General features: G+C 42.0%; 1 protein-coding gene across 2 annotated transcripts in view; it reads right to left on the reverse strand.

The window, feature by feature from the left end:
• The window catches only part of LOC111253729 (putative G protein-coupled receptor No9), a 158,316-nt gene that overhangs the window by 63,683 nt on the left and 78,632 nt on the right, over window positions 1-16,001 (reverse strand). Inside the window, exons 2-5 of one of the 2 annotated variants that reach the window (XM_086975879.1) lie at window positions 14,324-14,385; window positions 13,929-14,052; window positions 6,685-6,889; window positions 4,716-4,953 (exon numbers count right to left, since the gene is read on the reverse strand). The exons of the other annotated variant lie outside the window; for it this stretch is intronic. The gene's annotated coding sequence lies outside the window, so the exon portion shown is untranslated. The remainder of the gene's footprint in view (window positions 1-4,715; window positions 4,954-6,684; window positions 6,890-13,928; window positions 14,053-14,323; window positions 14,386-16,001) is intronic. 2 annotated transcript variants of the gene reach the window in all.

Consider the following 16,001-nt stretch of genomic DNA (forward strand, 5'->3'; position numbering starts at 1 on the left):
TAAAAAGCGTTTTAATAATAGATTCAGGCTAAAATAGGTTTGCTTATCCTTAGCTTCTTTGCATACTTCTTATGCGGTATGTAGTTGTCGCCATCATGGCTGCATTTTGTGGATCTCGTTTGCATCGAGATGTAAGCACACAGCTTTTCTTCGCAAAGGGAAGTTAACAGCAGCGACACGGTGGAGTGCTAAATCTGCGCGAATAAAGCAGCACTAGAGCTTCATGTGTCCCAGAACCTACTCATCCTCGAGAGGAAGCTTGGAGAGTGCCGCTCAAGATGCTCGGGTTGGCCTAACTCTCCTGTTAAGGGTCCTTTTTGGTGAGTATGAAGAGCGGCTAGAAAGGACTCTTAGCCCCAACCCAAGAAAGCCGGAACGCAGCCTACATTGAAGTTAAGCTCTCGCGAAGCCAACTACCTCATGTCGTATGATGATGTAGCAACTTAGCAGATAGTAAATTACTTGTTTTCATTACAGAAAAAAAACCAACCCATTCTATTCTTTTATAGAGGACGCGATCCCTGACGGAAATGATAACTTCTGAACAGACGCTTACTTTGAGGTGTTTTATCCTAAGGGCGCCCTCACACGTCGTCCCGGCCAGCTTCTCAACGAATTTATGTTTCTTACAGCGGCAAGCCCCCACAATTACCACCAGCATCGCCATCATCAATCAATGCGACACTTCAACTCGGTAAATCTAAAGTGAAACCGTAGTCGATCGAGTATGGAAGTTGCTTCTCGCCTTGCGTTTCATTAGCAGCTATCGCTTGCAGGTTAGCTAGACGTACTGCGATTACCTTGCGACCCGTTACCGATAAAACAAGCACACGGCAGCGATTTTCGACAGGATTAGGAGAACCGCCTCTATCGAAGAGGAATTTACCCAGCATGCGTGCTATATATATATATATATATATATATATATATATATATATAATACAGATATGTACATATGTGGTCTGTGTGTCTCTGATAAGAAGGTGCCAGCTAAAGGGATAGTAGCAGAGTTTGGGCGATCTGCTTTCCCAGGAAGACTGCGAAAAAGTGACTCGGTTGACATAAGGCCTGTCGAGGCTAGAAGCTGCCAACTCAAGGGTCAACTCAACAGAGCCAACAAGCGAATAGAACCTAAGACGCGAAGAAATGTAGCCACTAGGGTTTGGCCACCATAGCCACAGAAGAAGCCAAGATCGAAGGCCACCTATCCAGTCGTCTAACCAGCGAGACCTTTTCCACATCTACATAGAATGAGTTAACCAGCAAGTCCAAGAGCTCTATTAGACACGCTCACGCCGTATGTCCAACCCAGGGGAGCCAGGGAAAGGAGACCTCTGGAGAAAGGTAGTGAGCCTTACTAAGATGCTGAAACAGACGCTTTCACAGGGAATTGCAGAGAGGCAGTCATCTCCACCAGCGAAAATGCCCCCGAAGACACAAAAAGGCCCGTTCGAATAGCGTCCTTCAAACGTATTGGCTTATGTAGAAAATTACAGGGAAAAAAGCAGGGTGAACAAAAAGATCGAATATAAGGAAGATGGCAGTAGACCTCAATAGGGGAACTTGTCATGTTATAGTGTGCACTTTCACGTTGTGGCTGTTTCTACTTTTAACTGAATGTTTTACAATGGGTGAAGATTTTAACTATAATAAATATAGGAAATTTGTTTAAAATATAGTAAAAAACAAAACTTCGTAATATATTGCTGAGTATTGCATGTAAGGATAATGGTAGAACTAGAGTTAAATGATAGGTAATAATGAGCTTTGGAGCACGGATAGATACAACCAGAAGTCGATTGCGAATAATTTTTATTTAAAAAATAAAAATATTCTACTTTTATAGACGCGCTAGACAAATACATAATTTTTATAGCCACTATGCCCATTGAATCGCAGAGAACCGACGAGTAAGGTAAGTCAATAGAAGTGATTATTGTCGTCACTGAGTTTCATATTTTAAAACATCGTGGATATATTTAATAAACTATACCTAATTTTATAACCTACAGCCATATCTTGTCCCCAACCACACAACGCGATGCTAGAAGTGTACATGAGTATAATGCACGACTTGTCCAAGGAATAGCTGCACCTTCGTGCCAGAGAAAGCCTTTCATTTCACGGATTTATATTGCCCGTAACACTGTGCTAAGCGGTAACATAAAGTCGTCATCTACGTCGATTGGCGCAGGGTATGCTCGTCTGGAACATTATAGTGAACCGGATAAAAATATACTTGTCTAGAGTGTTGCTTTGCACCTTTATTTTGTGATCAATTGCTGATACTAAAGCTTGTCTTGCTATGAACGGGATTCAGAGCTGGGCAAGTTCGATCCGAGAGCTAAGAAACAACATACACACACAGCACAAAAAGCGATTTACCCCAAAACTGAGGACGCTCCCGTGTGGAATTCCATTGAAAAGAACACTGCCGGGAGTTCAATACAAGACGAAAACTCTATAGATCGGCTCGTTTTCGCTGACGGCTTAAACCTGGATTGCCGATACTTCCAATCGTCACTTTGACAGGATTTCGATTTTCATGACAGCCTTAATAGTATCAGGACAGTGTCAAACGACTGCAGGGGATAGGGTACTTGTATGCTGGAAAGCAGAGCAGGTTTTGGGTCTTCAACCATAGTCAGACGAAGCGGGGGTTAAAAAGTTGACAACCTAGTGCGCTTCTTTCAAGAGTAACCTCTTTTTTGTTCGAGAGTATTCTGTAACATGTTACACGTCAACTCCGCTGAATTATCGATAAATTTATGTCTATTAGGTGCACGATGTGATACTGTCAACGTGCACGTTCAATCGATTATACCAGGTTTGTGTGTCAAAAGCTTGAGAGTTCCTAGCTATTGGAAAAGTTTGGCAAGAGTACTTGACGCATCTTCAAAGACCTGCTCGTCGCGAAGTCGAGCTGGCTTTAAATAATTAGTCGCCCCATGCGATTCACTCAATTCATCAAATGATGATCCCTATGTTGCTAGAATATTGGCGGAACTGCAACTTCTTAAAATGAATACCCTCGTACTGTGCGTGAACTCTTTGAGGTATCAAGAAGCAATTCGACTTCATTGGATGCATCACGAAATGAGTTTGTTATTGCCTTTGTTATTTTAAACAACACTTCAATGAAATCTAATCGCGCAGGTGACAGCGCCAATCAAATGAACACGCTATCGCGTCTTCCGTTCGATCCACACTAAACGCCATAGCACAAAACCACTAGCAGGGCGTTACATTGCTTCTGAAGAGTTGATATGTCCATCTTTCTCTCCATATCAGCAAAACACCGCTTCGGCTGATAGTTTATATCTGTATCACTACAGATTACTTTCAAAAGTAGGTCCGTCACAGTATGTTTCATACTGCCAGACAGCGGCCTGTCAAGATGAGACAACGACGACCGGCGCACGTGACTCATGTTCCCCGAATACAACTGATGCCCTCGAGCGCAGCTCTATATACCCCTGTCAAAAGTAAACAGCAGAAGGTTGAGCGTCGGACCCTACTGGCTCCAGGCCCGTCGTAGCAAAAGGCCACCAGACGTTGAAAACGTGGAAAGCGACACGCCGTTAGTCGCCAGCCGCGCACAGCATAGATCTTGTTTCGGATTCCTTCCTGATCGAAGTCATACACTGCAACCATTTTACGTTTTTCTTTCTTACGGTGTAGAACGAAGCAGGTTTCTTTGTTTGCTCGCTACACAACACCTAGGGTAAGATCGACGTATTTCTGTATTGATTAAATGAGGATTCTGTAAAGTGTAAGAGTGACAGCTGAGTAGGAACAAGTACCTTTGGAGCAGAGATTGTTTTCGAGTTGGAAAGCAATAGATTAAATTGTAGAGCGTCTATGTAGAAGTAGCGATCACAGTGATGGCGTGGTTGTTTAGCGGGTAAATTATGTTATGCGTCTTAGGTTTAAGCTTAGCCTATCATTGGTGAGAGCGAATCTGTGATTGACGTACACCAAGCGTCACAGAATCTGAGATTAAAAGATGTCTCTTTGCCTGTCTAACTAATTAATAATCTGCCTGTAGGATCGAGTCTTCGCCCACCTCACTTACTATATATATATATATATATATATATATATATATATATATATATGAAGTATTATAGAGCTTTACACTATAGAAAGATTGTGTATTGTGACTTTTAAGTCTAAGTGTCATCTACGACTGAAAAAACCGGCCGAAATTAATTCCGCTTCAAATATTATTACGCTATTATATATATATATATATATTTCATTATAATATCAGCGATTAAATGCTTAGAAAACGTGACCTATCCTAATAACCTTTTCAGATGAATCGAAAATTTAATTTTCGAACATCCATATACCATAGGTTGCTTGGGTTAAGCTCGTTAGATCGTTACGTCGCAACGCGAGCCTCGAAACGGTAGCGTGTATATTCGCAGGCTAAAACCTAACTGTTTGAATCATCGGTGTTGTACGCATCTTTTACCTTCTAATATTTTAGTTGTATTGCAGTGTTTTTATTTGGTCCATGCAGAAGTCTATTGAACGTGAAACAATGACAGAGAACACCGGAGGCATTTTTTAGATTCAATAATTTGATTGGCTGGCAACGTAACTTCCATCTAAAAATAGCTCTTAATCTATGTGGGTATCTTCTCAACTATACTGCCATAACCTTTACCGACCGGGACGTTCTGTTCGACTGGGTACACGTCACATACCTATATCGTTGCTTCGAAAACGTAAGTTATGGAACCGGGTTGAACAAATGGGTTGAGTCTGCGAGCAGCCAGCCCATAGGCTCAACGAACCCCGTACACAAAAATTTCGTTCCATGTCTAACCGCTGTTATTATTGTAATTGCTTCAATTGAGTTCGTTATTAACGGAAAGCTCCGTATTTTCTCTGTTCCGTCCGCCGCTCTTTCCTAACGACGACAGGCAATCGACTGAGCCATCTCTGTAATGAACTCCAAAAGTAACATATAGCAATTACTCGTTTTTTTTTTTTTTTTTTTATTGCTATCTCATAATGTTTGTTCGCAAAATATTATCTAAAAACCGATATAGGTTAAAGCTATTTAGCCATTCTCAGAGGAACAATGGCGATAGTAAATTCAAAAAAAAAAAAAAAAAAAACTATCCTCTCGTCACTCTTATATATACAGGAGTACAAATCATGTGGTAGCTATTTAGAGCTTAATGCCATTGTTTGGTTCGATACCTATTATTAATTGTGTAAAATGTAAGACGAACATTGCCGGCCCATTAAGATGGTGTTCTGAATTGAGAAAAAAAATATATCATACAAGCTAATATGCCCGTACTAAATAAATACACGATTGGGCGTTTGTTCCAAATAGAGATACTTTTAAGGCTCCAATCAATCAGAGTCTCGGTTCTGTAATACCGGTGCGCCAGCGGTATTTTCCTGCGGCGCGTCAGTTTCGGCCACTGCTCTAATCCTAATTCGCCTAATTACGACAAGTCTTGAATTTAACTTTCTGTCTGATTCAAAGGTAGTGATCTCTACGGGTAGACCATATTGTACCATACTCCGCCAAGCAACGTACGCGTCTGTTACGTGCAGCAATAAAGAAACGAAAATTTTCACCTGTACTCATATTTTTTATTATAGAAATTTATTATAAATAGTGGGCGAATTACTGAGAGGCGTCGGATATTTCTAACAGTTTTGTGACGTCGGTGGAATTCTCCCCTAAGCGCAGACGCTTTTCGAATATGACGTTTTGTCTACGTTTCTAGTAATATCCAAGAGCGAAGTTGCTATAGACCTGGCTATACCATTGGTTTGTCAAAGATTGTGTTATCAGAGTGTGCTTAGATATTATCAGCAAATACATCCCATTATCTGATAAGCGTTTAACAGAAATTGAAATTCCTCAGTGCAACTGACGCCCTTCCAAGATGGCGATAGAAGAAGAAGTTTGCTAACCGTTTTTAGCTAGTAAATTTTCGAATTTTGGCAGAAAAACAATGAACACGATTTCCGATATTCGAACAATTGCTCGTCTATGCCAGTAATAATAATATTGTATGAATAATGATTGACAATTAAATCACTGCTATATAAAGATAACAACGAGAGTACTAAGGAAGTACGTAAGGGTGGACATCACTCATGTCTCACTTTCTAAAAAGACATTTTGTAAAATACAGCATAAAGCAAATAAATCGCAGTTTTGAAAACATCATTAATCTGTCACGGTCTCGCAGCATGTCTATTTCAACCTTTTCTTTGAATTTTCCAAGCGAAAATACAGAGCGTACAGCAAATATGATCGACGCCTCTATGAGGACGTAGCCTAGAAGGAAACACTCGCTACTAGTAAAAAAAACCTGCAGACCTGGTTTGGAAGCGCTTATCCGTTCGAAGAAGGAAAAACAATCTAATGATCTCTGAAGGAAATCAGATGTACGCTATATGTATTGAGCATTTTATTGTATATAAATGAAAAACAGAGGTAAATATCGTCAAGAACTATCAATTAAATAGTCTACGATTCGTTTGTTTGGGGCTTTTTCACTGTCGTTTTGAAGATGTATTTCGATTTTCAAGATCTTACTAAGCCTTGAAGGGAGATACAAACAGAATACGGGTTTAAGACTCAAGTCTAGCATTGGACTTACATCGTAATCTTATACTTTAGCTAACGGTCGGCTCACTTACGCAAAGGGTCGTACAGATCGTCACGCATGTCACAGATCCGTCTTATCGACACAGCCGATTTAGCAGTCGTATCTGCTATGCTGATTTCCCTGGAGCTCAATATTCCATCGTTATTTCTATTCGGAGCGACCCAGGAGCGCCCAAAGATAATGAGAAGCTCTTCTCTTTCGAAGAAATAACAAATGGCTAAGGATTAGGAGGATAGCTGCAATGAAAAAACGACCGGTGGCAGAAGTTAGTGGGTCTGTTACGCTATACATCTTTTAATGAAACGACATAAAAATACAGATTGTTCGATCCATTTATTGTATCGTATTAAAATTATTCTAAAATCTGATCGTTGCCAAAGATACACATACATCTCAAGAAATAGCAGTTGTTATTATCGAGGTGTTCATAACCCAGAAACAAGGATCGGGCATACTCATTTGCCTTTTTCGTACAGCTGACTTGAGTAAAGAAAACGATTTATGATTTTGTGTCAAGCGACTGAATAGGTTGACCCGAGTGGGTCCGCACTGTAAACAACAACAACAACAAAAAAAAAAGCCAACCTCAGGTGGGACTCAAGTTCTGCGAGAAGGAGGATGTCAGGACAAAAAAAACCTATGCAAACTGTCATAGCCACTATCGAAATTACGAATGTAAAACCGCAGACAGCGTTTCATCCATAGCAGGACCTTTCTCTCTCTCTCTCTCTCTCATTAAAAGTGAATGGTATATGCCTAACTAGGGTCGTTGCCGTTCAGCCAGTACCTTTGATCAGTCTGCAAGTGGTCTGCAGTCTGCTATTTTTTCCATTCATAACTGGTAGTAACGTGAAACATTTTCGCGAGTTTTGTAATAAACGGTTTAACCTTTTAACAAACCTTCAGATTTCTTTGATTATTTTTACTGCTACTGTTGCTGCCGGCGCCGGTGACCGTGAACCACTGATTTCACAGAACTTTCATTCTTGTAACCGTACACACCCGACAACTAAGCGTATTATTATTATTATTAAAACTTCGCATATAAAACTTTCGTACGTTCAGACAACTTCAGATCCGTACTGCACAAATGCCGGCTGACACTGTTTTATGATCGAGATTTCCACAAACGATTCGCACATATTCAGAGGTGCCCAGGCGCCGTCGCTTCCTAGCTGTTGAGAGTTACTGTTACAGTGTGCCATATTCTTACCGTGAACGTTATGGATCGCTAAACAGAATCAATACGATTCGTCCTCTGACATGGCCGAAAGTTCCGAGGACGACTGAAATTCGTTTTCAGATCTGCGAATTCCATCTACCTCAAGACTAAACAGTAGTAGTAGTAGTAGCAGCAACAACTGAATACTCACGAATCGACATTCGATTGATCGGAACGTATTCTTGGAGTTCTGCTCGCGTAAATTCCGTGTATCATATTCACATAGGTCCGTTTTTTCAGCTATGTATCTGCAATCCATAGAATATTTAAAATGAACAAACTATTCAGTCGGAAACGGATACGTTACTGCCGCCGTATGTGCGGCGGAAATAAAAAACGTATTCCATAGAGAAGTTACTCAGCGCCATTCGTAATGCACCGCAGTTTGTGTCGAGACACAGGCGAATCGAGTTTATTCTGAAGTCTTCGAATTGAACACGTATAGCACAAACAAGAGGTCGCGTCCTCCTGTACATCGAGGCGTATCGTAAGCGACGTTCCTCGGGTGCCCGTTGCGAACCTGCCTTGATCCTAATTTACGGGCTAAACCTAAGACCCTAATTCTTGCAGGCTCTATTTCATCACTTATCTTTTATTGGGACCCTTAAAAGACGTCCGATGCCCGCGTATTGCAACTTAAGACACTTCCGTGTCGTTGCAAGCATTGCTGCCATCCCTATAATTGTTTGTTCTCGTACTACTACGACTGGTCGTTGAGGCGTTTCTAATTTAACTGCAAGCAAGGAGAAACAGGTCTCTAACATATATGTCCCTTATATATATTCCTTTTTCCTTTTCTCGTGTTCATTGTTTACCCGCTGATTATTAGTGTCCCGACCGAACACACGTCTTCCCCTACCGACTATTAACGACCGATCTCACACCATCAGAGTCACCCACTATCCCCTACACCCATTTACTGTGTCACGCTCACTTACAGCACATAATAGTTACCAGCAAACTAATTTCCTGTAAACAGGCTTGTTGCAACAGCAGAAACAGTACGGCCATTTTAGGGTCCTATATCGCGTGTCCATGTACAGTCTGAACCCGTCTGTCTGCAAATGTTTATCTATAGGTAGATGCTACTGAGCCATACAACGGCTGCCACTCCGGGAAAAAGGTCTTAAAGATCTCATTTGCTATCCTTACCACGACCGCTTATCTTCGCTTTCTCTGAGAACAAACTATCGGTTTACCTCGATCACTCGATCGTGTGCCTTACCGACCACGCAAAGAGTTACCTCAACGTATTCTTCGGAACTCGTCTGGCATTTAGCATTATTGCTGCTACTGCCTTCGGGCCCTACGCGCACTTTGACGCTGTTTTGATGCCGGCGAGAAAATCATTTCTGAGTTCCTTTTTGGTTCTTCAAAGGGCAGCAGCTTTAGAAGTGTCGAAAACGGCTGTTTGTGAGGGTTTTGACTGTTAGATCGAAAGAAAGAGCGCTCGGTCGGTCCTCGCGAGCTTTCCTCGAATAATCTTAACAGCATTTTCAACAGTTGCTGCTCTGTTGGTAGGACTACGTGGCGTGGCATCGCCGGCGCCCGTTATTGTCGCGGGGAAAAATATATCGAGGACAAATTCTCTGTCGGTGGCGGGTCGTGAAGAAAATTTCAGAAAGAAATTAGATTTCTATTAGCACCAGCAGTAATGCCAATGGCAGGCAGGGCGACTAGAGCAATCTGGCTGAGGATCGGGGGAGTCAGAATCCTGCACAATGGCAGCCACATCAAACTTCAGACTAGCTCATGCAGAAGTACAGCCTTGCTGCTTACAGAAAACTGCATGTCTGTGCTTTTGGTTGAGGCGTACGTTTGGCTAATATCGTTAAAACATTTATATGTAATCAACGGTATTTCTGGTGGGACGTTGTTTTAAATTTTGTGATATGTCATGCCGTGGATTTCTTAGTTGGGTCATTTACTAGAATAACAGTAGTAAAACTACGATATCAGCTTGGTTTATTATCTCTTTAAATATCGTCTTTGCATTATATCGAACTACGCGGTTCAGTCTCTTTTAATTGAGCTTTCTACCTATAGTCAAAGAGTGTAATTCTGTGATGTATGACAAGTAAGATAGAAAATTCAAGCATACATATTGCATTTTTTTTTAGCTAAAAAAGTTATCTGAAAGTGTTTCTGAATAATATTTGTATAAATGAAACAGAATGATATCACACATATTTGTTAAAGGCACAAATATTAAATACAAGTATGATTACCATAAGTTTTCGTCAAGTTTCAGTCGTTCCAACATACATTACTTTAAGTAGACACAGCGTATGCGTGAGCTAGCCTTGGGATGCCTCACCAACGTCCACTACAATCTGGCTATATGTTATATATAGTATATAAATTCTTGTCAAATGACGCAACTAGGACGTTTTCATTCTTTAGCAAGCGTTCGGCATCACTGGTTAGAGTAACAACAAAACCATGAGCTAGGGCCGCGTCCAATATGGTCGGCCATACCATTATGTTTTTGAGCATTCAGGGTACCCATGCTGGTCACCAGGCCGACCTCATTCGGCGCAGGTCGTTTGAACAAGGCCAGCTGAACCTGGCTATCAACAAGTTCGTGAACGATAACGTATCAACGACAACAGCGAAATATAGGTAGACAGTGTGAACGGGTAGGCAGTTGGACGCTGACTAACCTTCTGATGAAAGATCGCCAAAATGCCACGTCTCTACATAGGTAGTAACTAAACAAAATACTATTACTATCTATTGCTACACACTTAATTGGAGTACGATAAATTAGAACGAGAGAAATGGCCCGCTCCGGTAGTTTATAGGACGTATGTCCTGATATTTCTGTCGGTATCCTGAATCGACGTCCAAAAGATTAGACCAGGCAAAAAGTTACGCGCAAAGCGGAACAGCTAGAGCAAAGACTATTACTGCTATTATCAAGTATTGTAAACCGAAATAGATTAGTAACAGATAGTGTAGCTTGACTTCGTTCGCCGCTCGACTGCGATTCTTCTTAATCCTCGAGCCGGTAAGGTGTTTCATAACCAAAATATAAATAGGCACTCATCAATCATTATTCGCACAGGCTGGCCAGTTTTCTAATCACGTCACGGACGTCATGAGCAAAACCAACGCTCAGTGATGAATAATACCAAGCACGTTCTATTACACAATTCAAACATTATCTGAAACGGCTGTCCAGCCAACGACGACCCACATTTAGCAACGATATAGTTATTTGTTTTTGATCTGGGTTTGAAAATACGAACGAATCAGAAGCGATCACAGGTATATGTCGAGGTTCTCAGAGGTTCAGCCGAATTAATCAGGTGAGCTTTCGGATGCAAGCTTCATGTAGTAATGTTACTCGGTGAAGACAGCCCATAAGTATCTTGACCGACCGCTAATTAGCCAACTGTTCAGTCCTCGTCAGCGCATTGAAATTGTTCTCATTCGCGCTAAGCACTCGCAGATAAAAAGTCTTCGGATGAGCGAATTCTCCAGCTTAGTGTTTCAATTATAATGTTGGTCCGGATTTTTCACCACTTGGTCTTCACGTTTTAAGTTGCCGTTACTAATCCATTTAAACGGATACGTAAACATCGCCTCAGACGCTGTTCATCGTATACTGTTCTCCTTTGCTAAGACGGTGATGCATCCCGCGGTCGCGTTCCACTGAAGCTGTACACAACTTTGCTTGATTAGGAATCCGGGAAAGCAGGACGCATGATTTGCTAAGCTAGAACAACAAAACTGACGTCGAAAGGCCAAAACTACCACTGGAAAAGGAAAAAAAAACTGAAGTTTGCGCGGACATCACCGATGCTGATACGTAGATGTGATGGAACACTTGAGATTCAAGGAAGAACACAATGGGCAACCACGAAGTGATCAATCAAATGAGTTCACTCGATTTTTGAGCGGGACACGAGCCATTACCAAATCGTATGCTATCACCTCGCATTACGTCGTCATATAGACCCGTCTGCTCCAATTTGCAGGACTCTATGAGGCGGTGACTTCGTCTATGGCACCCATACTACCGTACGACTGTAGATACATAAATAGATATATGCATGAAATTGCTTCTGTCGTAAGTTGAGGCGGCGGCCACCGCTTCCTTATCAGCATCTAAATCCTTACGTATCGCCTTTACCTAACGCTAAAGCATTTCCCATTACTTGAGCCGTTACCATACCGTAAAATTCATACTAACAGCCGCCACAGCGAGCTGACAGTACACAGAAGGTGTGAATAGCTAAACAATATGTTCCGTTTCTGGCCCTGTTCTTTCTGTGTAGTGATATGTTGATGTTATAACAATTGGCATATTATGACACAGTTATGTTACAGTTTGCCGCCCAGTCCTACAAATTAGAGAAAGCCGTAGGCCTCAACAACACTAGAGATCAGGGTCATACCAAAAAAAAAGAAGCCCCTCTCGTATTAACCAGAAATTAGCAAAACCGGTATCTCCTTGACTTCTTGATCTGTTGTCGATGCCAAGCTAACACATTGTATTATGTTCATCATGGAACCACTAAAATGATTAACTTGCTTAAGTTCTTCACGGATTATTGTGTTTAGAACTGATCTCCCGTATTCATGCCTGATGATAGCGCCAAAATAGTTTAGTCTTGACATCAGGAGTTCTCAGCTGCAGCACGGATAACTTCATTGCCAACTACCTTGGTCATATCAGGTGCGAAGTGTTCGCACTACGTACCACTTTGATATAACGCAGAGCTTCAATAAAGCGATCTTTGCACGCGTTTGGTAGCAGGCAGGTGACGGTTTCTTGTTTACGACTTATATATCTTAGCAGCTATGACGCTTGACTGACAATGATGATAGCTTCGCTCCGAAAACGTACGTCTCTCATATAATGCCACTGTATCTGGCTCCCCTCGTCATGGCCTGTGGATATAGTAATAGCGTTGTGATAATAAGCGGCAACTGCCGATATGAATGATAATTACCATTAGAGTTAGGTGTGCTGGCAAAATGTAGGTAAGGCGATGAGGAAGAGATAGCAAAACAGCTCGCTGGCCATGGTGCATGCTTTCTTTTGTGATGGCATCGACTGTTTCAGTCAGAATTCAAGGATCGAGTGCTACACACATCGTTGAGTAGAACTCGCGCCGCTGTTTGGTAGAAAAGCGTGACTTTGTTGACCGAATGCCCACACCGGGTGGCCTGTCTGTCTGCACTTTTGGCCTACCTACCGGCCATCGATTGAGTTCTACTTTCGTCCGCTCCATCGACTTGAAGCTCTAGAGCGAACGCCACAGGTACACGAAAATTGCACCGCCACGATGCGCTAGCCACAAACGACTACGTGCCCAAACGGCAAAAGCACAGACGTCCCCGGTCACATCATCAGTGGGTGTGGACGTGTCTATGAAGCGTAGGTTGTCTTTACAGTGGAACAGCCGAGATGTATGCGTAGGAAGTGGCATGCAGGAACGGTCTGGGACGCCTTCGTAGACTTTTCAACGTCGTGTGCAACAGTTACTCGAAATATCTCACGACTGGCCAACGCGAAGTATATTGTTTATTCATGACACAGTATTCAACCGATGCATTGGGACGGCGTCATCCACGCATCGTTCCAATAATGGCTGTGACCAACTTCTAAACTTCAAATAGGGTTGGCTACACAAGATGAGACTTCAATCTAACTTACTTATACTCATGGCTGCGACAGAGAGAAGCGAACATTTAAATCTGTCGATATGAACTTTTCTAAGAAGTAACTTTGCTAATCTATTATATGGAAAATCAATGTTTATATATGCCAGCGTGGACCGTCTGCCGATTTAATATCAAGTAACCGAAACAAGATGCCGTGTACAGGGCCAGAGGGTTTTGTGCCGTTATTTATGACGTTGTTCATTTGTTGTCTGTATCATATTTAACACACAGGATCCGTTAAGTCCGCTGTATAATGTAACACTACTTGACATGAGGATGTGCCACTCTTCAACGTATTCCGTCGAGCGTTCGGTGACGAAATGATGTACTTCACTTACAGTTAATCACTCCGCATTAATTTTTAAGTTAACACCAACCCTTATGTCGTCGTTATGTTGTAGTGGTAACGCGTCCGTCTCATTCAGCGACACGTGAGGTGCTCGAGGTTCCGGGCCAAGCACAAACATGCATCGTTCTCTGCCGGGGGCTGTCGCCGATCGTCTAAATAACGTAATGCGCAATTAAGACATACCGGACGTGGGCCTCGTAACATAGCGACCTTCGCATCGCTAGATGGCGATCGCATCTAAGGGAATGAAAACCTTTTCCCTGTATATAAGCATTGTCCTACGAAAGACAAATATTAGCCTTCTATGCTAATCCGCTTAGAAGGTCCGATTCTTACTCCAGAAGCTAAGCAATGCTACGAAGTAATCTTGAATTCAGCTATAAATCCCAAGCTAACATTATATAAATGAAAACAAATACATACACATCTTTGTTGACAATTCAATTTCCTGTTTCAATACATGGATAATAATCAGTTGAAGTTACCTGTAAGAAAAAGGAACGTTATCGTTATCCACTGAGGTAGTTATTTCGTATAGGTTATGCACTGCGGAAATAGTCAGCCCGAATTGCATAATGTCCTTATTTCACGAAATAGATGTCTTCAGGACTAATGAATCCTGAAAACGACTAAGACGATCGCGCAATGGGTATAAAAAAAAAACAACAAAAAGAGACACCGATATCGAAGAACTGATTTGACTAATGCTAATAGTTAACAAGAGGGTACTTCGACAACTTGACGTTGATTCGGACCTGCAGCAGCAAAATAGTACTAACCGGACTTACTGTCACCTCAATAGTCGCGACATTCTGTCGGCGTGGGGTACTGCAACGGCTCACTACCGTATGTCGTAAATCGTATCATTTTTTAGTATTCATAATTTCTGAGTGGGCCTTTGCTTCTCCATGACAGATATACATAACCATATTTGCAGGCGCGTACATGAGGTGTTCATACATATGTATAAATGGGGAAAGCAGGGAAAAAGAAGTCGATGAAGTTTGTCCGCCACCACAGTGAAGTATGCTGATCTTCCCCGTTCCCTCCGCAGACCCCTCCTCAAGCTGCCTAGAACCAAAAATTTCGTTTAGTTTAATCAACGTCTTTGATATTTGCCCTCATTTTTTGCGCGCCTATCTCTCCGATGTCCCTTTATCCACGGTTCCACCAACCCTACACCTTACCGCAAACCCCCTGTAAACATCTTTCATCGGCTCCCTTTTACCACTCTACTACAAGCCCAGTTTAGGGGTTTTGTGGTAGTTCTGTGGTAGTGGTTTAAGCGGTTGTTCTCTCACCTTCTCACTGTTCTTGTCGATTTTGAAAAAGTGGGTTTCAAAGCTGCCGGTGACAAGCGCAGCGAGTACTCTCGAGTCGATGATGCCGTCATTTCAAAGTCGTTTCCAGAAGAGATAGACTGAATGATGTTTTATACAAAAACTTGGAAAATGATGTTCATTTGCATCCATTCTATCCGCTACTATTTTCGCGAAGGACGACACGAGCGCTCTGGCTAAGCAATGAAACGGCGCTTTCGCTTATTCACCGATTTGGCACTCGATCGGGCTGGGCCGAAAGTTAGAAGTGGGGCGTGGCTGCCAGGAGTTACCTGGCAGGTTAACAGCTGACTAGATTCCAGCGAAAATCTGTGAGCGCGGAACGCAAGCAGCCAACCCGAAATTGACCGGCTCCCTCAGTGTAAACTGAACGATACATTATGTTATAGATGGGTACGCTAAAGTGGCGTCGTATGGGCGAAGACAGGAAGAAACCGTTGTCGAAAATAGATAAAACCCTTTATTATAGTACAAAGTCAGAGTTTGCCAAAATTGTTAAAGTGAACGCGTAGACATCGATTCATGATTCATTAACAAAGAGTACGAACGAAAGAAGCAAACTGGCAGTCGTTGACGTCGTAATCTTCCCTTTACTATGTGAGTATCATGTAGTCCAAAGAGCTTTACCGAAATATTCATTTTTATGTAAATTTTATGTTATCCGGATTTCTACCGTTGGGGTAAATTCGTTCTGTAATAGTCACACAAATCTTGACAGAGATTATAATAGCAAAAGTAACATGAGTATTCTATAAAAAAAT

Source organism: Varroa destructor, unplaced genomic scaffold, assembly GCF_002443255.2.
Source record: "Varroa destructor unplaced genomic scaffold, Vdes_3.0 BEIS01000007.1, whole genome shotgun sequence".
In the NCBI taxonomy this organism is placed as follows: Eukaryota; Metazoa; Arthropoda; class Arachnida; order Mesostigmata; family Varroidae; genus Varroa; species Varroa destructor.